The sequence below is a fragment of the Mya arenaria genome, chromosome 7 (genome assembly GCF_026914265.1).
Source record: "Mya arenaria isolate MELC-2E11 chromosome 7, ASM2691426v1".
Classification (NCBI taxonomy): Eukaryota; Metazoa; Mollusca; class Bivalvia; order Myida; family Myidae; genus Mya; species Mya arenaria.
The window spans coordinates 42,516,408-42,543,870 of NC_069128.1; the positions used below are offsets into that span (position 1 = coordinate 42,516,408).

General features: G+C 33.2%; 1 protein-coding gene across 11 annotated transcripts in view; it reads left to right on the forward strand.

Moving 5' to 3' along the window:
* The window catches only part of LOC128240773 (anion exchange protein 2-like), a 126,652-nt gene that overhangs the window by 19,830 nt on the left and 79,359 nt on the right, over nt 1-27,463 (forward strand). For 6 of the 11 annotated variants that reach the window (XM_052957635.1, XM_052957642.1, XM_052957646.1 and 3 more), the window contains exon 1: nt 25,760-25,849. The exons of 1 other annotated variant lie outside the window; for it this stretch is intronic. The gene's annotated coding sequence lies outside the window, so the exon portion shown is untranslated. Of the gene's footprint in view, nt 1-25,759; nt 25,861-25,904; nt 26,049-27,116; nt 27,175-27,463 lie in introns of those variants that run through there. 4 more of the 11 variants (XM_052957638.1, XM_052957637.1, XM_052957641.1 and 1 more) reach the window with 4 other exon arrangements.

Sequence of the window (27,463 nt, forward strand, 5' to 3'; positions counted from 1 at the left end):
TTTTGTCAGTGTGCACGCAATTGAACGAAGTCCAGCCAGTTGTTTGTGTATCTATACTAAAAGTTATTTCAGTGTGCAAGCAATTTAACATAGTTTTGTCAGTGTGCACGCAATTGAACAAAGTCCTGTCAGTGTGCAGGCAATTGAACAAAGTCCTGTCAGTGTGCAGGCAACTGAAAAAAAGTCCTGTCAGTGTGCAGGTATCTGTACCGAGTGCCGTCAGTGTGCAGTCAATTATGTGTGCAGGCAACTGAACAAAGTCCTGTGAGTGTGCAGGTATGAGAATCAAATTCTGTCAGTGTGCAGTCAATCATCAAGTCCTGTCAGTGTGCAGGCAACTGAACAAATTCCTGTCAGTGTGCAATCAATTGACAAGTCCTGTCAGTGTGCGTGAAACTGTGACAAGTCCTGTCAGTGTGCAAGCAACTGTGACAAGTCCTGTCAGTGATTATCCAGGCAACATGTTTGACCAGTATGTTTTTCAATATTCTTTGAGAACAAATATCAAGCTATCTTGATTACAAAGGTTAAACTCTTTTACTCAGGTGAGCGATTTAGGGCCATCATGGCCCTCTTGTTGTATTTTATTTTTTGTTTGTTCCATGGTGGGGAGGGGGGATCTGCAGAGTCAAGCCCAAATTCTAAAAAGCTCAGGCATATAAGCAAACCTGAAAAGCATATAACTTATGCAGGTCTTCTACAGACTTAAATTGTGCTAATTACTACCATTGGCCTTGAATTATCATTTTTTTACTGTTTTTGGCTCAGGTTTCACTTTGCCTGAATTAGACCTGCACAGGCATTACAAATTAGAATCATTTATGATTTTGTTACTGTTTTGGCTGGAGTTTTATAACTAATTGTTGTCTTTATGATGCTGCATCCCACTTTCTTGTTAAAGATCTGGAACAGGTCGTTTCAACAGAGTGCATAGATTGTTCATCTGTTCATACTTCAGCTATTAAAATTGTAAAAAAAGTTATTGCGTTTTATCTCATATCAATTTGCCATGAGTTATTGCCATCATTAAATCCCCCTTTTATCTAATGTTCTTTTATATAGGAATCTCTGAAATGGATGTTTTTCTTTCGATGCCAAAATTACATCTGTTGAAAATTAAGCTTAAAGAATTTGAAAGTAAAATTTTTTGGGAGAATGTTTTGAAATATTTGGATGTTTTAAAAAACAACAGCCAACAAAAAAACAAACACACAAGACAAAAAAGATCCACAACACCATTAAATGTTGTAATAATAATAATAATAATAATAATAATAATAATAATAATAATAATAATAATAACAAAAATTATGTTAATAATATAACTTAATATAATTATATAACTAATATAATGTAATTAGTGATAATGATATAAATAATAATACTAATTATACACTAATAATAAAAAAAAAAAATAATAATAACAATAAAAATGATAGTGATAATAATGATAATAAAAATAATAATAATAATAATAATAATAATAATAATAATAATAATAATAATAATATAATATTCATCATTATCATCATAATAAGCAGCAGCAGCATCACCATCAGCAACAGCAACATTATGATCATCAGTATCAGAATAATTCTTTTTATTTAATTAATTTTAAATAATGATTGCCACCAAGTAAATAACTAACTGTCTGCTGTGTGAGTGTTCTTTGACCAATATGCAGTTGATTGCAAATGAGTATCTTTACCATAAGATCACAGTGCATCAGAAAAAAATAAAATGAAAATCAGAATTCAGCTTAACTAAAGCTGAAATTAATATGTTGCATTTGTGGTCAGACTGGTCATCGATAATTATTAAGTAAGGGGAGATAACTGCTTGATTGGAAAAAATAAGACTATATTGCTTTGTACAACATACTTTCCTACAATAAAATATTGTATATATACTGATCAATGCAGTGCTTTTGAGTAAAAAAACAATTGCTTAAAAAGTTTAAATAAAATGCTTTTAAAAGTAGAACATACAAAAAAATGCCTCGGCCAGAGCAATTGATGGTTAAATCCCTTCAAGAAGCATCACATACATTGTATGAAATATACTGACCTATTTTTTAGAACCTTTAAAGCTGCACTCTCACAGATTGACTGTTTTGACAACTTTTTTTATTTTTTGTCTAAAATAAAATGAGCCAAATTTTGCATTATTGTCTGAAAACTGTGGATATAAGACTGCTGATAAAAAAATCAGATCACAGTTTTTAATATTGATGTTCAAAAATTGATGTTTTATGACTAAAAACGTTACTCAATAATATTGCTTTAAGAAAAATGAAATTTTCATCAGTTTTCCAAATATTTATTATTGAGGTATGTTTTATTGTGAGTTATCTTATATGAAGAAGTTGGAAGCATTGATTGATGCCAAAATCAGCTGATTCTGAGACAAAAAATGAAAAAGTTGTCAAATCAGTGAATCTGTGAGATCACACTTTTAAACACTTGACTACATCGGAAGTTTTCTGATGAATTTCTTGGGTGGTCCCACCCCGTTAAGACATTGACACGTGAATAAAAGTATCAACAGTTGAGTGAGAGCTTTTAATTTTGTTTAGAAGGGATGGATTGATATTTTTAAATTGTAAGTGTTATATTGGCTCAAAATTTAGTTTCTTTGAAGAAGATTCGCATCAATTAACCGTCATAGAGAAAATAATTCCCCTAATTTAAATATTTGGCTGTGGTTTTCAAAAATTCCCTTCCGCATGTTAGGATGAAATATTTGAACATGTTGTTTCGTTTGAGTGCATTTTCTATTTCTGATGATTTCGAGCCGTCGTAGCTAAGTGATAAAGAACAGAAAAAATGTTTGTTTTAGGTTTCCTGACCAACCCTTTTTTTCGGTTTTAACAATACCAGTGATGCTTATACCGAGTGTATTGGTAAAATTTTTGGTAGCAGAAAGATATTTCCCAAAAATATGGCATAAGTATTTTTTCCAAATTATGCATATATTTCAGACCAATTTTTACTTAATCAAGAGCCATAACTCTTTTTAGTCAATGTGAAATATAACATTAAAAATGTGATTTTTTTTACCTATCTACCCTAATTTCTTGGGGCTTGAAACCGGAAACCAACATTATTATTCAGGCCTAAACAGAAAAAAGAAATTGCATTATCTCTCATAATGATGTACCATGAGTTGTTAGCTTCATTAAATCCTCCCTGTCTCCAATTATGTTGTTTTAGAATTTCTGACATGAATGTTTATTTTCTGATGCCAGAACTGGGTATTAACAGTTAGTGTTATTGATTTTTTTTGTTGCTGAAAGAATTTTCGATTAAATTTGTTGATGGAAATCATTCTGCTCCATAAATTTTGATAATCCTGTAATTTAAAACAGCACCATTGACAGCTGTATTAGCAATGGCAAAACCAACACAATGGAAACACACTTTAAATAGCAGCAGCAGCAACAGCAACAGCAACAGCAACAAAAACAACAACTGGGTTGAAACGTTTTTTAAACGGTGAATTGTTCTTCAGTCATCGAAATTAGTCTTTTTTCATATTCTTAACTGCTTGGCATTTCATTTTTGAACAGGCCCTGCTGTATAAAATCAAGAATTTAAGCAAGCCAGGAAAGCATTTTACCAGTACAGAGCTTGCGGGCTTGTGCTAATTTCGATCACTGGTTCATTGGGCAGTACACAATACTAGAAAAAACAATTATAGTAATTGTATTTTTCTTATTCTGTCTGAAATGAAACTACATTAGTTCTAATAGAGAGCTTTAAAGTGATAGGAATTGTCAAGAATATTTATCAAATGTCTGAAATGTTGGGTAATAGAGAAACTGTCTTGGGACTGTTGTTGATGTTTCTGGAGAATCTTGTTAGTGTATTTTTTATTTGACTGACTAGTTAACCAAAAAAAAATGATGGCAAAAATATTCTAAACTTGGTTGAAATTGAGTCAATTTTTACATAGTTTTATGAACAAGTACCAAACAAAAACTGGCAGAAACTCAGTGTGGCATGATTTTGTAAATTCAAGCCTTTAAGGGACTGTACACCAGATTGGCACCAAAAAAAGGTTCCTGTAACGAATCTCAGGACAATTATTTAATAGAATGTGTTACGCTTTGATATCATAATTATAAAAATATAGTCCAAAATGTTAATAAAAAATTGTGTTGGAGACCGGGTTCGAAACCCGTGTCGCCAAAATTGCAGTCTATTGTTGTATCTACTGTGCTACGAAGGCTTATTCCAAACAAGTGGTATATTTAAGCTATATACCTAACTTGGTAATATCATGTGATAACATCGACTAGCCAATCACGCATAAGGAATGAATTCTACTAGGTAGACATGTAGTCTAAAATAATAGACGTGTTATACGTGATTCTTCCAATCCCTAACGTTTAAACGGGAATGTGCAAAAAACGGGGGGGTTTTAAAAATATTGAAATTGTTTTAAGTGAAGGATTTTATGATTGAAATTGATCATAAAGAGTTATATTCATATTTTACCATGTAAGTGAAATGTTATTTTGCACTAAACAAGCATTTAATGCATTAAAACAAGTTGTTTACCTTTCCAATAAAACGAAAGTTGACTGACACAGAAAACAATTATGCGAAGGGGAACAACTCGATACAATTGTAATAACTCGGCCTCCTCCGACAAAGCTTCGAGATAGACCTCGTTGCACAATCGTAACAACTCGGCCATGGCCGACATGTTCCGAGTGATTTAAAACTGTGCCCTGAAGCCTTGCAGGTGCCCTTCATGTATATATCGTTATGTTTTGACAGAATGAAATGAAGAAAAGCCGTCAAACTCATGATTAAAGTTGGATATTTATTTTTTGTGTACGGAACTAATATAAAATAACATTATCTGGTAATATTTCTTGTTTTTATGATATTTTATAGACGCTATATGCTTTAACCCGGAATCCTGATCGGAACAACTACCCACTTTTGATACTAAACAATTTGTACGTGAAGGATTTGCCATATCAAAAATCTAAAAAAAAATCCGTCAACGTACAATTATTTGGACTAGGTAGACATGTAACCCGGTAATCTTTTTTAATGGAAAAATACGAAATAACTGCTAAACTTAAATTAATTGTAAACTATGTGGTACTTCAGTTAGTAAATTTCAATGCATTGTACACATTAATACCAAGTTAATGTCAGTTTTCGACAATTTTCTTTTTTTCTTGCAAAATCTGGCCCCAATTTCTCGAAACTTCTTAAGCTTAACAGGCTTAAGTCGCTTATTTCAAATAGCCGAAATACATACTGAAAATGGATTTTGCTATATGAAAATTGGTTTATTTTGATAATCATACAGATTATTCCTAAATAATTTCTAAATATTCTTGACAAAGTAAATATAACACATTTTATAGAACAACAAAAATAGTGAGATTTAAGGCCACAACAAATTGATCATTTGTTCTACGGATTTTGCCCAAAAAAAGTAGGAGCGAGCGAGCGAAAAAAAAAAAAAAAATACTTTTTTTTAAATTTAAGGCAATTCAGAGGCGAGCGCAAAGCGAAAAATAAAATAAAAATTAAAAAGTTTATTTCTTACTAAATTTATCATGCAATATGTCAAGAAATGCTTTTTAATTGCAAACATAGGTTCTTAGTTTAAATATAAATGAAAAGGTTTTGATTGTATCACATGAAAATTTGTCTCAATATATAACAAATGGCAATAAGATCCAGTGCTTTACTATTACTTAAGACACTGCCAATTAAATTGCGGGACAACACAATTGAAGCAGTATTTAACAAATCTGCAAATGTGGCACCAGTCATTATATTAGAGCAGGTGGTGGAATAAAGATGTTTCCCTTTCAAGACCTCGCCTTTACCACGAACCAATGGTTTATAGGTCTGTGCCTTGAAAAAAAATCATGACACCCTCCATAGCTTCAATGCCCGTAAGAAACAGGCCACTTTAATAACAGGCCACTTTACTACAAATTGATCAAAGAAAACAATTGGATAAGAACAAAGAATTGAGAAAATTAAAACAGTCATTTTACTTACAAAAGGTTTTATTTTCTGATTTTACTGATGTTATTTTTATACTGTACATGTATGTGTAATGCACTAGTCAATTGTAACCACGACCCCCAAGGTCCGGGGAATAGCGGGGACTTTGACTTTCGGTCCAGCCAACCCCGGGTAAAACCAACGGCAATGCGGGGGAAGGTGAAAACACGGCCCATTTCACCGGCTATCTCCGGTATACCCCCGGTCCTGGGGGTGGGGGGCATGGTTACAATTGAATGGTGCATAAATACAGACTGTTTCTGAAACATTTACAAGTCCTTTTATTTTTATCAATTACGAGTATAAAACTGAGAAATGCATTTTAGAATTTAAAAAATAACTCCCGAAAACATGTTCATTTGTTGTAAGTCGAGTGTCCGTGTATTTTAATATAAGCTTTGCACTCAAAATCTGATTTAGTTATTATTTAACACTAAATTTTGAGTACAAAACAATGAATTACTTAAAACACACATAAATAATTATTGCCTTCGACGCTGTGAAACTGTTGTTGTTTACTGAAGACTATAATCCATTGACTATGACACTGATTTTCAAATTTTACATTAACGAAAACTGAAAAGTATCCTGCAAATTAATACCGGAAATAGATAACAACGGTGCGTCCTGCAAAATATTCCCGACAAAAAAAGACTGTCAACAAATATCGGCTGTATTGCGGTTACCCGGAGCTGATTTTGTCCTGACACGAGGAAAGTTTGCTCGCGGAGAATGTAAAGCATGGAAATACCTTCAAAAAAAGGCGAAGTCGACGTTGCAGGTTCAAATTTTAAGTAAAAAAACTTCAGAAAATAGAGGAAATTCAGAAGTAAAAAAAATACATAATATGCGCGGCCAAATAGTAAATGCGGGCGCAAAAAAAAAGTTTTTTTTTTTTTTTTTTTTCGTTTTTCGAATTTTAGGTGCGGCAAATCCGACGAACAAATGATCAATTTGTTGTGGCCTTAGCTTAATCTTGTTATAAGGGACTTAAGAAGTTTCGAGAAATTGGGGCCTGGTGCACAGTTGCTTTAAAGGGACTTGCTCATGTTTTTTTTTATCAAAAAATTAGTCTCTGGAAGTACATTAAAAGCATCAAGTGATAATGTCTATCAACCAATCACACACTACATCCTTCTGCTGAATTGCTTAAGCAACTGTATTGGAAATCATGGACTTCAAAGACAATATTTGAGCAAATATCAACATTGTTGAAGGGTTCCAGCCATCAGTATCTTAGTTTTAACACTGTGAGGTTTTGCAACACTTAATTTCATATATATATATTTTTTTTTTTTTAAATCAGTAAACAGTCCCTTTTAATACTCAGTTTTAGTATTATTTTAAATTCTCAAACCAAATGGGGAGTTTTTGTCTCATTTTTCAATCATTTTTAGAATATTATATGCTCTGTATTTAAACCTATGAGGATCTTTTATCAATTTAAATGAAACAGTCATTTTCTTGACATTTCACACAAAATTATTTTTTTTTAATGTATAAACCTTTAAATATTAAAACATATTGATCTATGTAAGTGGAGGTAAAGTTGCAACATTATAAAGCCATTGAAAGATCTGTATGAAATATTTGAAATAAAATTCATTTTTCTTTCATTTAAATAATTGATAAAATAAGCAACATTTGTTTCTGTCTGATTCTATTTCAGTTTAAAATATTGTTGTCTAAGAGGAAGATTATAGAAGTGTGATGGAAGGCATTATGAAATAGATGTTGGTATTTTAAACATCATACTGTATAACATTCACAGCCTACAAGTATGCCAAAACTTTGGATTATTTATAACAACTTTAAAATCCATGCCATCATGTAAATAACTTGAAAAAGCTGGAAAAGGCATGTTATCACTGTGTGAATTTATCGTTTTTTAAGGATTTTTTGTCTCGTCTCTCTGTTCATTGTCAAATTTGGAGTTGACTGTGATGATAAAAAATCAAATAAGCCATCATTGAGATATACAAAAACAGTTAAATAATCCAAAATGCATCAGAAGAAGCTTTCTTCCATAAAAATGCTTGCATGCATCAGAAAAATAAGCTACTAATTGCATCAGAAAAAAAAAACTATCATGCATCAGATAAACAAGCTATCATGCATCAGAAGTATAAGCGAACTTGCAGAAAAAAATAATTTAATAAAATTTAGCTGAACAGTCACTTCAGTAAAACCATATAAATATGTGGTGACAATGGTCACCATGAAAAATATATGTGACAGGGGAGATTACTGTGTTGTAGTTTGATATTTGACCAGTCACTGTATGTAAGAGCATCTGTGGTCTCACTAGATGGACATTGTCCAGTTGTCCTCAGTCATATCTTTCTGAACTTTTGGCCATGCACGAAGCAAAACCTTTTTACTTTCAAGTTTGCTGGGTGGTTAACTTTTCGCATTTAGCTTTTAAGACTACATCATTAATTAGAACAATTTTCAGCAAAATTCCTTGTGTTCCAAGTGCATGTTGAGGACACACTTGGACAATGGTTTGTTGCCATTCCCAAATCCACATTTAAAGTGTAGTTATTATTTTATGGCCCAACCAGGGCAGCGTATTGTAATGCATCATTCTGTCTTTCCCTACAGTTTCTGATCTATAACTGAAAAACTCTTTGCCCAGAAATTTTAAACTTGGTAGGCAGGTAGGTCATGACCATCAGATGACCTCTAACAATTCAGATCAGTAGGTCAGTGATAAACCTCATGATGACCTTGAGCTGAAAAAAGTCCATAACTGAAAATGTGTTGAGCCCAGGAACTCTGTAGGCAGGTACATGTAGGTCATGGCCATCAGATGACCTCTATTGATTTTGAGGTAGAAAGGTCAATGATATTTAAAGATCATGGTGACCTTGAGCTTAAAAGGATTATCCAATTAATAACTATAAATGTCTTGAGCCCTGGGGAACCCCAAACTTGGTAGGCAGGAAGGTCATGACCAGCAGATCCACCAGCTATTATCCATTTTGATCAGTAAGTCAAAGGTCAAGGTTGCTGTGACCTTGATATGTCCTAACCCCTCATGTCAGAAATAAATGATTAATGAATTAATGAAGAGTGATTAATGAAGATGCTAAAAACTTAAGGGTTGCTGGTATTTTATATTATGTAAGTTATGAGGAATACGCGAAGCAAACATATGATTAAGTGTGGCCTGATGAATGAATTTCATTTTTTTGTTTAGTTTGAGACTTGTTTATATATTTCTCCCAAAGTTGGCATTAGGTTTGACTTAAGAAAATCCTCACAATTTTTAATATAATTTTGTGTCTCTGAGTAGAGTACCAGACATCATTGATTTATGGGATGCTATAAATGTGACAGTTATAATATTTTTTGAGATAAAGAGCAATTTTGCAAGCACTTTTACAGATACTGAAATATTTATCTCTGGAAACTAATATTATATGCAATAACTCCTGGAAACACCATCTCTGATTCGTAGGTAAGTCAGTCTGAGTGAGTTATTTATAGGAAGCTGTTGTAATTTTGTTCTGAAGTAAGTAATAAAACAATATCAATTTTGTGTAAGTTGGTAATAGTCGGGGGTTTTCCTCTTTAAAGTGACTGGTTCATATTTTTGCAAAATGCACTTTTTTTGTATGAAGAAATTATGTGTGGCTAATCATTAGGAGTGTTAATAGATTCTGACTGCTTGAACCCTTTAACAAATGTTGATACATTAGTGTTTTAGCCGGGAATTAAAAAGGGCAGGGTGGGCCAAAAAAAGGGCAGGTTGGGCCAAAATAGGGGCATGGTGCTTTCTTAAATGGGAAAACAATGTGCACAATATTAGCTTTGTATTGTTGTAATTAACGACCATGAACCTTATCAAAGTACATGCATGTTCATGCACACATTGTAGTAATATCCCTACAGAATACTCTTAATTCTTCTTTCTTGTTCATTTTCATTTCCGACACTTTCTTTACCATCTCCGGTTGTTGTCACCAGGGCTCTTTCAAGGCTGATTTTTGGGGGAGAAGTCACTTCTCCCACCAGTCAAATTAGGGAGAAGTGGAGAGACTTTAAGGAGAAGAGATACTTATCGTAAAACCTGAGATAAATATTGTGCCATGACACAAAACTTTAAATTCACATTTACTTTGATTGCTTTTACTAGATCTATGGAATGTTAAAAAAGTGTTCTTTTTTGGCCTATCATATCAAAAGTGTACTTGTCTAGAGTCTCCTTTTTGCAATGTATAGTTTACCTCCAAAAAATAAAAACAAAGACATTTAAAAAAATACCATTTGAAACAATCAGAATGGCCTTATATATGAGCTGATAAAAACATTTAAGACCGGGGGGGGGGGGGGGGGGGGGCGAATCTTGTTTTGGTACGATCAGGATAGGGTACGAATGTCCCATTCAGCTTTGCTGTTGTTTTCTTGTCTTTGGTTAAATAAATTTCAATATGCTGACATTTTAAAACAAAATGACATAATCTCTATCCTTCATGAAAAACTCACATATACTTAATAATAGAACAAGAAAATCTAGAAATAAACTCCGAAAAATGTTATGACAAAATGGCGGTGACTCGCCGAATCTTCTACTTTTAAACATCGTACAAATGAGGAAAATACTGTAAGTAAATGCTATATAAAGCAAATAAAAAAGTTTTGAGATTACAAAACAAATTTTCATTATGAACATTCAACACAAAAACTATCAAATATTGGTCATGAAGTTTTGAGTATTTGATTTTCTTAGCGCCACCGTCTGTTTTTCAATGACCGTCTGCTTCAAACAAAACAATGTTCTAAAAAGTGTGTGGAAAATATGACAGGGCGTGTAAAAAGGGTCAACGGGGCGGGGTCAAAAAAGGACAGGGCGGGCCGCCCTTCCATTCCATTTTAGCTAAAACACTAATACATACTCAAATATTGTCTTTGAAATCCATGATTGATGACGTACCTATCCAGATCCAGATCCAGATCCAGATGATTTTGAATAGCGTAATGTAATGCTTTTCAACAAAATGCTTAAAGTTTGAGTTATCCTTATATTTTTTATAAGTCTTTGTGGGAGTGAGGTTTTGTTGTCAGTTTTCTAAATTGTCTTTTACTGTGCTGGCTTGGGTGTCCCCTCTAAAACCAGAATATTATTTTTCTAAGTGTATATTTTTCTGCAATGTTCTGTATCAAAGAGGAAAACAGTTATAATTTATAAGTGTTTTCTGATGCATTTCTATTCTGGGGAAAAAATGGTGCCAAAACATAAGACTTACTGTCATTAAAAAAGACATATTGCATGTTGTTGCTTGACTTCAAGCATATGATGCAATTTTCCATTACCTGTCGTTCTAATATTTGAGGCCCTTGACTTGTTTTTGTCAAAAATTGTTTGTACATTTTTTTGTTAATGGATATATATATATTGTTAGCAATAGTTTGATATAAGAGTTTATCAATAAAGGAATTTTATTGGGGCCTCACATTTAAGAGTGAGGCGACTATGACAGTGGTCGAAATAATGAGCACAATCCTGTAGGCCCTGCACTGGTAAAATTTAGAACTTCTTATAGCAGGGCTTAATGTCAAATTATCATCCTGGGGGTGAAAATATGTCAAAGAAGTAATAAAGAGATGTCATTTGGATTAAAATTCCTTTGATTTCCTTAAAACATACTGGGACTTTTTGTATTTTTTTTGTAGTAATTAGAACATATTGTGTTAAACCGTAGAAACAGTAAAGAAGTTCTGAGCGTGCAAAGATTATAGATAATAACATGTGCTAAGCAGACAGTGGGAGCCAAATTATGTCATGTATGTTACATCAAATTGCAAGGCTTAATGCAGCTAATGAAGTATTGTATTTATTGAAGGCAATACTGGCAATCATCTGATTGGCTGTATAGATGTGGGTTTAGAATGGTTCATGTCTTATTAAAAGCAACTTTTTAGTAAAAGGCATTTTAATGCCAGTGTCATTACAAAGGATGTAACCGGATTTTCAAATATTCAAATATATCACGCCTCTAACATAAATGACGCAATGCTATTGGTCCAGGACTGGTCAAGTGGTGACCTCATATTTTTCCATATTGGGTCATCAAATTTATATTGTACCAAAATGGCGTCTTATAATTTTCCAATTTTGATGAATATTCCGATGCATAAATGAAACATTTAAACATGTAAACAGGTTGTCAACGTGATATATATGTTACGGGGTTGGTAGGTGAACCGATATGGGATATATGGGGCGCAGAGAACCCTGTTCAGGTTCAAGCTTCGCTCTCACCCGATATGGTTTCCTTTGCCCCATATTATTGTCCTATATTGGGTCACCTACTAACCTAAATTAATTAATGGTCGCAGCTTATTGCCAATGACTTTTTAACAAGTTAATCCACAATAATTGTCTCATTGTCAATTATAACTTAGTGTTTGCCCTACATTTTCAGCCAATCAGGGGCGCTAGATTTTTGAAATTTTTAGTTTCTTATTTGTGACCAATCTTTACTTATTGAATATGACACTTCATGATAAAGTAAATTGCTATAACAGCCCATGTGCATATAGTTAGCCACACCTTCTGTTTGCTTATGCAATGGCGCAATTTCAATGTTAAAGATATCCCATTGTACCACCATGCAGTGATTGACAGGTCTTTTTGACAGGGACAAGTATAAACTATATACTTAGCACCCCAACACAGTAGATTAAAAATGTCTACGTCTAAAAACGCCGTTCTCCATGACTCACAACTCAACTTAACTCCACTCAAAAATGGTTTTATATTCACCACAGTTTACAGTAAGCATATAAATGTGGAAACACGTTACATAGTTAGGCAAAAAAAAATTGTTTGGTTAGGGTAACATAGTTAGGCAAAAAAAAATTGTTTGGTTAGGGTAACATCTTTTTCAAAAACAGGTTGGGTTGGTTAATTTTAGGGCTTGTTTTTTTTTTATTATAGACTTTATGTAAGAATGTGAAAAAGATCATTATTATTTTATTTTTTTACCAACGCACCTTTTTCATAGGTACTGTCTGGGTTTTTTTAGGCCTTTAATACATGGAACAAATAATTGACGGTAGTAGATTTAATATAAATGATGACTGGTTAGGCATTAATTCTGTCTTTCAGACTAAGCAGATTTTGATTTTACTTCAAACAAAGAATGATGGACTCTATTTTTTCTCGAAAATTATAATTTGGAAGCTCAGTTTTCTGAGTCATGCGAGAACCTTGTGATCACAGACATCTAAACCAAGCATTATTGTCTCATAGATGCACTCTTAGATGTGTTATGTGAATTCTCGGAGAAATTGAATATTTGTCAAAATGTTTTATCTGTATCATTGATTTACAGGATTAAGTGCTAATGTTATGATGTTTGTCAGATATCAAGTACCTTGAATTGAGGAAAAAAACGTGTTTCAAACACTCTCTGTCTACCTTTTATTTCTGAGAAATCAACAGGGTTTCTACTGAACAGAGAATTGCTGGGGAAATGTGAGAGGCAAAACATTGAATTAATGGAGAACTTGTAAAACAAGATTGAAACATAAGACTGGAACATTTCATGGCTTCTAGTCCCAAAAGATTTAAAGGGAATAATTGTGTTGTCTGGAATCTAAAATGGTCGACGTTTGCCATTTTTGTTTCAGCGATAGCTGATACTTGAGGATGTCCACTGTTCAAGGGTATATTGTTGTGGTACAGACTTCATAAAGTTTATTTTAAGGTCACTGAGGGAATGATCAATTTGAATCATCTCTCTGATCATTCTAAATTTGAAAAATGTATTTAGTTACGGCATCAAATTAAGCTGGATATGGCCATACTGAAATAGATTTTACATTGTTTCAGCTGATAGAACAGATTCAGGTTTTCCCCTGGGGCCATTTGCCAATATGATGACAGTAAAATTCTTACATATAGCATAATAATAATAATAAGTCTACCATTTTGTTACCCTACCTGTTTCTGGACAAGATGTAAACCCATAACCACACCGTTTTTTTTTTGCCGGGATAAAAATTAGGTATTTGACACGGTTGCCATTTAGATATTGAAAGTAACGTATGAAAATGGTATGCTGACCAGTTGGAAGGTCTGTTAAACCTTCTTAAGAAAACAGTAACTGCTTTATAATGTTTATAAGACAAGATTTACCTCTGAGGGCAAATTTACCCAATACGGGGGGAGGGGGGGGGGGGTAAATTAACCCTTAGTAGCAATTTAATTTGCCTAAAGTCTGCAGGTGGGGAAAGTCTGCTCCCATTGGTATTTTATGTCATTAACGCAACAATTGAATTGCCTCCCTTTTGGCAGGGTTTTACAGAAAAATATAGTTAACAAATGAAACATTTAAGTAAATTAAGTAGCTCAAAAATCATTTTCATTTATGCTTGCTTATACATAAAAGAAGTTATTCATGTAAACTTTTCTCATATATTGTAATATTATTAGCAAATGAAAATAAAGTGGTATTCATCTGCCACATCAGTTTATGTACAAAAAACACATTTTACATTCAGTTCTTGCAATGTTAACATTTATAATCTGTCTTAACATTAAAGCTGCACTCTCACAGATTTACCATTTTTACAACTTCTTATTTTTTTGTCTTGGAAAGAGCAAATTTTTGCGTAAATATCTCCAAACCAATGATATAAGATTGATGACAAAAAATCAGATCGCTGAATTTCATATTTCCGTTCGAAAAATTATTGTTTTATGGGTTAAACCGTTACTAGCAGTTTAAGAAAAATGCATAAAACATCCATTTTTGAACTTCAATATAAAAACCTGCCACTAATTTTTTGTCAGCAGTCTTATATAACTGCTTTCCATTGATTTTTGCGAATTTTCGCAAAAATTGGCTCGTTCCAAGACAAAAAATAAAGAAGTTGTCAAAACGTTATATCTGTCGAGAGTGCAGCTTTAAGCTCAATGTTAGAAGGCACTCAAGCAATTATGTATCTTTATATTAACTATATTAGCAGCATTTTTTTCGATGTAAGAATATATCTGAATGGTTGTTGTTTAGTCCTCTATACAAAGCAAGTGATCTCATTGAGTAATATCATTAATATCCAATGTCCAATAAATATGTCAAATAATCTGGTCTTAAAAATATAGGAATAAAAGTATCAATAACAATAGACTCTGGGAACAATCATGGTTACTTGATGGATTCCTGCAGTTTGTAACACAGTGTGTATTATTATCCTTTGGACTGTTGGATTATGTGCTGGACAAGTTGACATTTTTATGTAAGTCTATGTTATTGTTTTTTTCTCCTTTTTGGGGATTTATAGAAAAATTGATGGTTCAATTAAGTCATTGATAGACCTAAAATATATGATAATGTATAATATAATATTTCAAATTATTTTTGTTACTTACAAAACCTCACCTTATTGACTTTGAGTCAATTTTTAATTGGCTTTATTTTGAGCAATTTAATATGAATATTGCATGTGTTATGAGTTTTTTTGTCAATTATGCGTCTTTTCATGACTTATTCTCTTACGAAATTTACCTGTATTACCTCCTACGATCTTCAAGTACACACTTTGATCGAAGATACACATTTCACACATCAAATAATTATGATAAAATATACAATGTAGCATTTCTTTTTTTTATAAGAACAACCAATGTATTGCCAAGTCCATTCAACCAATAAATTAAGTCTTTTTTTTTTTTTAAATATTTTGAAAAATACTGTCATCCCATTGGTTCAAAAATAAATTCAACCATTATGCTGTATCTTTGTTAACTTATATAAATAGTTTTTGGAAAGTACACAACTTTCCATAGATATTGCAGAATGATTAAAACAAACTTTCACTGGATCAAGAGACATCTATTTGCAATATCATTTTTGTTTTTGCATCAATCATAATTTACTGATTACAAATCTCTCTATCCTGTTTGCAAAAAATAAATGAATCATATTTTCATGATCATTAGTGAGAATAGTTCAGTTGTCACTTAAGCATGCACCTTCAAACAAGAGATGTTTAAAGAAAGTGAGTATTTTACAAGTGTAAAAGCAAATCTATCACCTGAAGTGTTTTTATTAAGTGCCAATATTGCCCCCTGTCGCCAACTGTGTGATTTTATGCCACGTGTTTGAATTAACGGCTGCATGAGCTTGTATATTCACACTCCTACTCATTATTTCATATGCATGTTAGAACATAAATACTTTCTTTCAAGTTGTTAAACCATTGATACTTGAATTTGTCTTCCCTAATTTACAGTGCCATGCCTTCAATTACGGTAATGGCTAGCTACAAAATAAGGAATCCATGTGGGCAGAAATGCCTTCTTCATTTAAAACTTTAAAATTGCTTTCTCAGTTAACACAATGTCTAATTGTGAGCAGAAATGCCTTCTTCATTTAAAACTTTAAAATTGTTTTCTCAGTTAACATAATGTCTAATTGAAAGCAGAAATGCCTTCTTAAAGGGACTTTATGTCAACACCAGATTATACAATTGCAAGAAAAGAAGAAAATTGTCAAAAACTGATATAAAATTGACATCGTTGTTTGCAACGCATTGAACTGTACTTACTGATATACCACATCGCTTACGACACAATCATGCATCTATCGCTGTCTTTGCACATTTTTCTAATTCCAAATGTACTAGGTATGTCTACCATTTCAATCATTAAAGTTAGTCTAAAAATAGTGTCAGTATACTAATCTGTACTTGTAAGCAGATATGATTTAAACTGGGAAACCATTATGCGCTATTTTTAAATGGGGAAACACAGATGAGACAGCAACATGATTGTTGCATAAAATGAGGTATTATCAGCCTTCTACTAGCTTGCATTGGCAATTCTAGGCTTGTTTTGAGGAAATACTGTATTTGCCGATTTTTTGACCATCTGGTGTCTAGTCCCTTTAATTTTTCAACTTTTTTGATGGCTTATACTGGGCTTAAATAATGTTTATTAGAGCAGAAAATGTGTTCTTAATTTTTAACTTTTTTTTTTGACCTTCTATTAAAAAAATTAAGTTGACATTGCATGTAAAGAAATATTTTGAAATGTTCGTTGCACGAAAATGCTATGAATCAGGACACGGTAAATGTCTAAGGTTTATCGCCAATAAGAAGTTGATGTTACGTGGTTTTAAATACCCTTGCTTTGACGACTTCAAAATGTTGAAATCAAAATATGAAACCAGGGATGGATCCAGAATTTGATGCTTGAGGGGCACTTGAGGGCATTATTTGGGACATGTGACCTTTCCCTCATGGTACTGAAATTTCATAACTCGAAAAATGGTATCTCAAAGGTGCATTTGGTGCCATGATTATGAACATTCTTAAGTAAAGGTCTAGACTCGGACTCAGAAAAGCACCTTTATTAATTCAATTACAAAGAATCATCTTTTGAATTTCATCTATTTTGCAAAATGATATTATAAAAAAAAAATGTACAATTCTAAATGATCATTAAATTTCTCCATCAATACTCAACTTAAAAGCAAGTTACACTGAAATAGAGATTTGCAGTTTTGCCACGTCTGAAAGACTTGAGGCTGTTTGTATTAGTGTAATTTATGCATTATAAGGCCTAAACAAACAAAAAACACTTCTGGTTTAGGATGACTCAACCGGACCTGTAACCTTTTTGTGTATGTGTTTTAGTATGTAGTTTAAAAAGCTTCATACTGATAAATACTGATATTTTTATTACTTTAACAGCATTACCCAATCATATGACAATAACGTTCATAATTATAAAGATAACATGATAAAAAGCCTACCTCGTCTGGTTTGGACAAGTCGGTAGCCATTATTGTATTTTTGGCCAAATTTCTTTTACAATAATGAGACAAAAGTTCACTTCAACAATATTATAGGGGGCACACCCTTGTCATGCCCTCCCCCCAACTCCGCTCTAGATTGGATAGTGGAAGCTTTATCAAATATTTAAACAAGGTTATAATCACAGGGCCTTAAGGGTCACAGTTGAGGTTAAACTGATAACTGCCTTATACCAGAATCTGTGTACATGTATGCATGTGTACTTATAAATACTTATATTGTGGATAAAGTGTTGGATTATGTAAGTTCAATGGAGTTTCATCCTCATCTGAATGTGGATAATCCTTAAATGGTAACTTAAATTTTTCTTCTTTTTTATGTGTTTTTATCCTGTTAAACTGATTGAAAATATCCGTTGTTTATCTGTTGGTTATGCAATCACAAACTTAATGAAATTATTGGTGTTGACATCATGAATGTTCATTTTTGTCAATGACATTTTAGCGATCCCAAGATAAGCATATCAATAAGATGTCATGTACATGTACCATGTTCTTATTGCCAAGTATAAGAAGTTGTATTATCCAGTTAGCACAGAGATTAGTGCGTCTGCTTCTCAGTTAGGTGACCTGGGTTCGGTTCCCGACCTGGGCGCATGTGAGTTTGGTTTGAGGTCACCAAGCCGGACCTTTGGGCTTCCCCCTGATATTCCAATTTCAGCCACATCACAAGACCACACTGCAGACTCGCGATAAATCGTGCCAACTAGATTGATTAGAGTAATGCTGTTGTAACTTGTTTCACAATCGTTGTTAAATATATAAGTTGAAACTAAGTGGTTTTTAATGAAAATATTTTTTACATAACTTTTTCATGTGCTTTGAGTGGTTTATTGCACTTTGTGACTTACAGACCAGCAATTCTGTCATCCCTAAGGATGCACTCTGGAACAATTAATGGAGTTTAAAGGCGCAAAATTATAGTTTGATGCAAACACTTTTCAATGGTCATGTCACAGATTCTAAAAATAGACCCACAAAAAGACCCCCGGCGCGTCTATTAGGGCATGTACATGGAAAAGGATAGTTACAGTATGCCATCTAGAGAACCTAGAATCTCTGTCACAATCTTTATGACACTTCTTTACACCTTTGAAAATCAACGCATGTGATAAAAGAGACTCCTGTAAAATGCACTAATGTTTTTTTTTATGATGAAATCAAGTGTGGCAAATCATTTGGAGTGTTAAAATTAAGATACTGATGGCTGGAACCCTTCAAGAAATGTTGAAATATGCTCTAATATTGTCTTTGAAGTGCAAGATTTTGAAAAGCATAAGTATCATTTTGCTTTTCAACAAAAGGCAAAGGTTAAATCATCCTCCAGCTTATGTAAGAGTCCTTGTGGGCGAGCAGTAACTGTTTCATTGTCATTTTTCAAAATTTTATTGTGACTGTACTGACGTCAGGCGTGGGTTTGCTCATTCGTTATTAAAGCCAGTTTTTTTTCTATACTTTAATGGTACTTCTTTCTTCGAAACAAGGTATATAAGAGTACAATAATTCTAGTATGAGTGTTTTTAGATGCGAAGGTCATCAATAAGTTCATGTAGATTAAGTAATAGTTTAAGTGATTATAATAATTAACAATTCAATTAATGTAGATTTGTGTTAATTAATGTTGATTTGTGTTATATTTCATAAACTAAGTTATATTAAAGGTTTAATGAATAATGAGGCTATTTCTTCAAAACTATATCCCTTTAGAGAATCAGGAAATGATTGCAACACTGTTTATGTAAAGCAACGGTTGAAGGTTGTTAGAATGAAATTTGTAGGTAAACATTACATATTTTGTAAACTACCCACTTACAGGGACAGCCATTGTTAAAATTACCACTTCACCTGATTAAAATTATTAACATCTTACATTTGTATGAAAAACTATGAAAAAATACTTTCTTCACACTGGATGAAATATAATGATAAACACTAAATAAAATGTAAAAAAAAATCATGGAGCAAGGCAAAGTTGGTTATTAATTTTTTTTTTATATAAACCTCATTTGAAGTAAGTTAATAAAAACGTATAGATTATACTTTTAATTGCTTAAAATGAATCAGCAAATTCCTAGATAGATTATGATGCACCAGTCAATTGTAACCACAGCCCCAGGTCCCGGGAATAGTGGGAACTTTGAATTTCTGTCCAGCCAAGCCCAGGTAAAATGTCTGCCCTGCAGGGATGAACTGCTGGTTAAATCCCCGCCAAATGCCCCTGCACCCCAGGGACCCTAGGTAAGGCCCATTCCGCACTATTTTTGGTGTGAAGACAAAACCACCGCATTCACTCGGCACAGCGGGGCCACCTTGAAGGTAAAAACATGGCCCATTCTCCCGGCTATTCCCCTGACCCTAACAAAACTGTTACATAACCTACTGTAGCTTTAAAACAAAACTATGGAATTTTTGTTACCATGATATAAAAAAGAAGATGAGATCAACCCAAACTGTAATTGAAAGTTTTCCAAGGCTGTGACATTATTTTATGTAATACCAAGTTTTTGCACTGTCTGTCCTTGGTGGAAAATAATATTTAGAAAGCTCTTGGTTAAGCTGTTGAAGACAAATATTTGTTGAAATACACTTTAAATATTAGCATATTTCAGTTTTCTAATCTCTATTTGCCTTTCAACATTTCATCAACTTTCACATACCTCAAAATACCGGCTAAAAACATCAGGCTTACAATATTTTTTTTTTTTTTTCCAAACTTGATAAAAAATGTTTGGTGGGGAAACCCAAAACAATTCCTTTTTTTCTGTACTTATTTCAATTGGTCCAATTGTTTAAAAGGACAGAATTAAAAGATGTTCTCTTACTCTCAACTAAGATTTGCCACAATTAATACAATTGTTTTGATATACAAAAAATGATGAATAAATGTCAAACACAATGTTTCTTATGAAGGATACTGAGAAAGGTGCAGAAAACATGGCATTTCAAACTTATGAGACTATAGTAGATCACAGTTAGTCTTTTAGCACTCACCAATCATTTAATATTTTTGCGTTTTTAGCTATTATATTAATACGAGGTTACAATCCTGTTATCAGTAATTAATTTTTTCCATAACTGAATTATTTAGTAAAAGATGTATCACTCAAAATTTATGTTTGTTATACATGTGTATGTATTGATTTTGAATGAGAGTGTCACTTTAATTCTTTATTGCAAATCGGAGCTTGATAAAACTTGCTGTTATTTTTTGCTGACCTGTATTTAATGTTATCGTTTCAATATTGGATCGAGTTATTGTGCAGACAAAAACGAAGAATTAAAACACTCTTAAACGTGTGAGTGGTATTAGGTATAAAGAAGTCAATATTAATAAAGGCAGTGCTTTGTCTGAGTAATAACAATAATCTCAACTATTATGTACATGGTCATAATATTGTAATATCAGCGACCAGTCTTGGATTTCTATATTATAATAAAGACCTTCAATTGAATATGATTATGTAAAAGATATTTGGTGTATATTTTTATAAACTTAATGAACTTACTGTTGCCCTTGAAACCTGCACTCTCGAAGTTTGACCGTTTTGACAAAATTTTATTTTGTGTCTTGGAATGAACCAATTATTGCTTAGATATCTGGAAACCAGTGATGTAAGACTGCTGACGCAAGTTATGTGGCTAAAAGCGTTAATTTACTAAATTCTTTAAAAAAGTTTTGGGTAAAAAAACATCAATTTTCTATAGTAAAAAACAAACTGTTTAATGTCAGCAGTCTTACATCTCTGGTTATCAGACATTTATGCAAAAATTAGCTCATTCTGAAACATAAAATGAAAAAGTTGTCAAATAAGTCTGTCCATGATAGTGCAGCTTTAACACTTAGGGGAATAAAGAGGAATTTATATTAGTATCAAATTTCAGCAAAATTGGAACATTGGATTGGAACTCTATTGATACTGTTTCATTTGAATATAATGTTTTTGTTTAAGCATTTGTTAAAAAAGTGGGTAAAAGTTTTTTATAAAATTAACCCTGCAATGGCTTAATTAGCAATAAGGAACATATTATTAAACTATGAATGTAAGCAAACCATGGATTTAAATCATTAAAGCAGGGGTCGACACTAACCTTTTTTCCAAGGGATCCCGAATGGACACCAACATTTGAAATCAAGTGTCCCTTCCTGAAATTAGGAGTCCCTTCTATTTTTTACATTTTTTCATTGTTAAGTCTGTTTTAATATTGAATTCAACATACAAATGAAGTGTTTTTTACTTTTCAATTTGTAATTCAAGTATACGCCATATTATACATGTATGTATGTATGTATGTATGTATGTATGTATGTATGTATGTGTGTATGTGTGTGTGTGTGTGTGTGTGTGTGTGTGTGTGTGTGTGTGTGTGTGTATGTGTGTTGTGTGTGTGTGTGTGTGTGTGTGTGTGTGTGTGTGTGTGTGTGTGTGTGTGTGTGTGTGTGTGTGTGTGTGTGTGTGTGTGTGTGTGTGTGTGTGTGTGTGTGTGTGTGTGTGTGTGTGTGTGTGTGTGTGTGTGTGTGTGTGTGTGTGTGTGTGTGTGTGTGTGTGTGTGTGTGTGTGTGTGTGTGTGTGTGTGTGTGTGTGTGTGTGTGTGTGTGTGTGTGTGTGTGTGTGTGTGTGTGTGTGTGTGTGTGTGTGTGTGTGTGTGTGTGTGTGTGTGTGTGTGTGTGTGTGTGTGTGTGTGTGTGTGTGTGTGTGTGTGTGTGTGTGTGTGTGTGTGTGTGTGTGTGTGTGTGTGTGTGTGTGTGTGTGTGTGTGTGTGTGTGTGTGTGTGTGTGTGTGTGTGTGTGTGTGTGTGTGTGTGTGTGTGTGTGTGTGTGTGTGTGTGTGTGTGTGTGTGTGTGTGTGTGTGTGTGTGTGTGTGTGTGTGTGTGTGTGTGTGTGTGTGTGTGTGTGTGTGTGTGTGTGTGTGTGTGTGTGTGTGTGTGTGTGTGTGTGTGTGTGTGTGTGTGTGTGTGTGTGTGTGTGTGTGTGTGTGTGTGTGTGTGTGTGTGTGTGTGTGTGTGTGTGTGTGTGTGTGTGTGTGTGTGTGTGTGTGTGTGTGTGTGTGTGTGTGTGTGTGTGTGTGTGTGTGTGTGTGTGTGTGTGTGTGTGTGTGTGTGTGTGTGTGTGTGTGTGTGTGTGTGTGTGTGTGTGTGTGTGTGTGTGTGTGTGTGTGTGTGTGTGTGTGTGTGTGTGTGTGTGTGTGTGTGTGTGTGTGTGTGTGTGTGTGTGTGTGTGTGTGTGTGTGTGTGTGTGTGTGTGTACAACAGCATGCAAGGACAAGTGAGTAGAACTGTGTCAGACATGTGAACCTTTGGCAATGGCAGAGAGGTAGATTTGGGTCTCCAAGTTGGTAGATTGGGTTCAAAAGGGGTAGAATGTCTTAAGATCCTTTTTTCAGTCAAAAACAAAGATGGATCAAATGTAAACAAAAATTTGATGTTGTTACTATTTTTAGATTTTTGGAAAATACACATTAAATACATCATGGTTCAGGGACTTGTCATATATAGGGCAACTTGGCATGTTCACTGATGCAGTCCATTCAATGGACTTCATATTTATCACACAGTTGTCGAAGGCCATCACTCAATTAGGTTACATAACTGTATATTTGCCTAAATGGAAATTATGTCCCTTGATGGACATGTTAAATTGTTTGGACAACTTGGGGTTTTAACTCAGTTCTTGTATTAGTTGTTCATGGGCAGGAATTTTTGAGCATGTTAACCTGGCCATTGGTTATTTGTTAGCCAATGTTCTGACCATGTGCTGACTCTGAACTTCCTCTCTTAACTATGTGACACCATTGTGTTGCTGTTCTGCTACCGACCCTGGTATTATAGCTCCGGCAAGCCGAATCTGCTAGTTTTGACATCCCCTTTATAAGTCGCACGCTATAAGTTATTGTATCCCATATTTAATTCATTTGTATCAAATTGTTCAATAAAAGCCCCTGCATTTGAGGGAATGCTGGAACACCAGAACCAGACCTTTTTCTTTTGTTTGCCTAATCATGGCGCAATTATATTCCTTTTTAGTGCACTAGTACAGCACAAAGATAACTTTAATTAATGATAGTGTGTGATAATATAATGTAAGAAAACTAAGTTAAGACTTAGAGTAAAGAAGACCTGATAACCTAATTATATCAGTCATGATTCATATTTCTTGTGCGGTGCATATATAAGGAACTATGTCTTAAACAGCGAAAATAGAATTGCTTAAGTTCCTTATGATCTCACTTAACTCTGAAGGCTTTTTGTTTGAATTGGAATTAATTAAAGTAAGTTAATTTATGTGGACACATGGTTTTGTACTGTAAGTATGTATACATATACTTGTTTGTGGAATACCAGAGTTTAGGTTATTATTGTGACCATTTATCTGATTTGAATCTGTGCCATGTTTTGCTTTGTGCAGTTTATCATAGTTGAATGTCTGTGTAAGGAATGTCCTGTACATGTAAATAGAATACAAATACATTGACACACTTCTAAAAGTCTGCAAATTTATGCTTCAATGTATATAATGTATAGATTCAGATCCAGTGTTGAAAATCTGAACACCATAAAATAATTATTAAAACAACAAAAATTCTCTGGAGCAACATAAAGAACAGTAGCAACAACAGCAAAATTAGCGGCAACTACAGCATCAAGAACAATAACAACAGCAGCAGCAACAACAGCAGCCACAACAACAAAAGCAGCGGCAGCAGTCACAACAACAACAACAACAACAACAAAAACAGCAACAATAGTTACAACAAAAATAGAAACATCACCAACATGAAAGAAAACAACATCTTCAGAATCATTATCACCATTGCAAACACCACAAAACAACAACAACAACAATACCAACACCAACTTCTAAGTGAGCTATTACTGCTATTTAAATCAGTTTACGATTTGAAATTTAAACACCTAATGATAATCAAGCTGAGATCTTAATGGATAGAAATTATGTGGATATAAAAATTGCAACAAACTTAATGAATAGGCTATCAAAATACATCGAGAAAGATCCATTCTCCTAGGTTGATAAATTTAAATTGCTTTCCTGAGATTTTTTTATTATTTTTTTTCCATTAAAACTTCTAGCTGTAAGACATGAATATATCATTTTAAGTATGTAAGAGTCGTTTAAAGGGACTCACTCATGTTTTTGGACCGAAAATAAGTTTTCCCTATTATGCATCATTTATTTTATCATTATCATACTCGTTGATATCATAATTGCAGAAAAAAATACAGTTAAAGTATAAAAAAATATCTTTTGATTTTAGTGAGGTGCGAACCCATGCTCAGGTCAAGTCAAGAAAAATTGTTATCGAAATTGTTATCGGAGTAGCCTTATCCATTAGGCCATACAGACTAATAGAACTTTACATGGATATTTTGATGTCATAGGATTACATTGATAACATCACATGATAATGTCAATCAACCAATCACGCAACAATGAAATTGCTCAGTGCCATTAATAACGTGATTGAAAATTGTGATCTTCAAAGAAATATTTGAGCAGATATCAAGATTTGTTGAAGGGTTACTGCTGTCTGTATCTTAGTTTTAAACACTCATTAGAAATGATTTGTCACACTTTATTTCCTAATAAAACAGTGCATTTTACAAACCATGAGCAAGTCCCTTTAAGGGCATTTTAGTTGGTATATATTGTCTTTTGCTCATTAATATACAGCATGTTATTCATTAAGGTCATATGTCATTTAAGTTAGTCATGCTTTGTTTTTAAAAGTTTATCGATTACATTATAAAGATAAATGCGGTTACAGTGTCAATCCTTATAAGGTGTGGACAGTTACGTACAGGATGTTCATGGTATATATAGCGTGGATATTAAAACATCTACTGTAATATTGGTCATTAGGTATAAAGAGACGTGTGTTACAAATGTTAAATGATCTTCAATTGTAACGGAGGATGAAAATTGGATATATTTTCGTTTATATTTATTGCTGATCAAGGTATTGTTCATGTATGTGGTCGTTATATAATGATTCAGTGTGTTAATATGTATTTAATTTGCCGATGAGGTTAAATTATGAATCAAGTGTAATATTACACATCCGGAATTTAATCGCTTGTGACAGGAAGTGTAAATTATAATTTATTATCGTTGTGAGGTACTTAAAATTAGGAAAATTATTGTTATTGAAGAAAAAGGTAAGAAAATGGTTACATTGGAGAGTAAGGGTTTTGCCAGGGTGGGGGGGAGGGGGCGGGGGCAATTAGTTGATTTTAGTCGTAAATTGAAATTATTTATGTGTCATGGTTTCATTATTTTGCTGCATTTTTAAGTGAATTGAACTTGAGCAAGTTATTTATTAATGAATACAAAATCCTTCATTGAAACGCGCTCCTCTGACAGTCTGCTGCAAAAGGTGGACATCATGTGCTACTAAGGGAGAAAAGGGCGTATAATGTATCAGGTGGTGCGGAATTTCAACATCATGAATTGGACAGAAAATGTTTGGGACTGTGTTTTAAAATTGAAGAAATATTTGGATTTAACTGCCAAATATTTTAAGTATTTGACATGCTTAAAATAAGCATTTTATGTGCAGAAGGGTGCACATGCTGGTCTCCATAATATTATAAGGACAGAAGGGTGCACTTATTCAGGTCTCCATAAGGGCAGGTTAGGGCCGTTACATAGAATGAGGACAGGGTGCAGCACCTTTCCGTAACTCAAGCTTAAACCTCCAGAATGACATTAAAGCTGCATTCTTACAGATTGACAGTTTTGCCTTTTCATTATTTTTTGTCTCATGAACTGATTTTAGCATCAATGCTTTCAGTTGAGTCCAATAAGATAACTCACAATAGAACAGATCTCAGTTGTTCAGAAAAAATGCCAAAAAATCTTTTTACTAGTATAGTGTTTAAATTGGCTTTTAGCCATAAAAATATCCATTTTTGAACGTAAATATGAAAAATGCCATCTGATCTTATGTCTTCAGTCATATATATCACTGGTTTCCAGACATTTACGCAAGTTTGGGTCAATCCAAGACAAAAATAAAAAAGTTGTCAAAATGGTCAATCTGTGAGAGTGCAGCTTTAAACTAATATGCATTTCTTTAGCTATGATGATGTAAACAATAATTTTGTATGGGAATTTTCTAAATAAAATGTTATATCCTTTTACAACGGAAGCCGAGTTTTAAGTGGTGACCATGAGTGATCATTTAATAAGTCGATACACATATAGAGTATATTAATTCAAGTGTTATTTTGAAATGTGATGGGGAAGTAAGATTGTGTTTTTGGACTGTTTACAAACAAATTGGTATAGATTATAATCGTATCTTACTTTATTGTAACGTTTTGAATATCATATTTCATACATGTGGTTGTTGCATGGTCTCTATTCATTGAGCATACAAAAAATTAGCTGTTTTTATTTTCTGAAATTTATTGCGACTGTTTTTTTTATGAAGAAGATAAGAGTGATCCTAAATGCATAATTAATAACCTTTTTCATGTAGCAATTTTAAAATGATGGCAACTGTCCAGTGTTATTCAGTTGTCAAATTTATCTATATATGTAAGCATTTTTTCTTGTGATTAGCCAGATA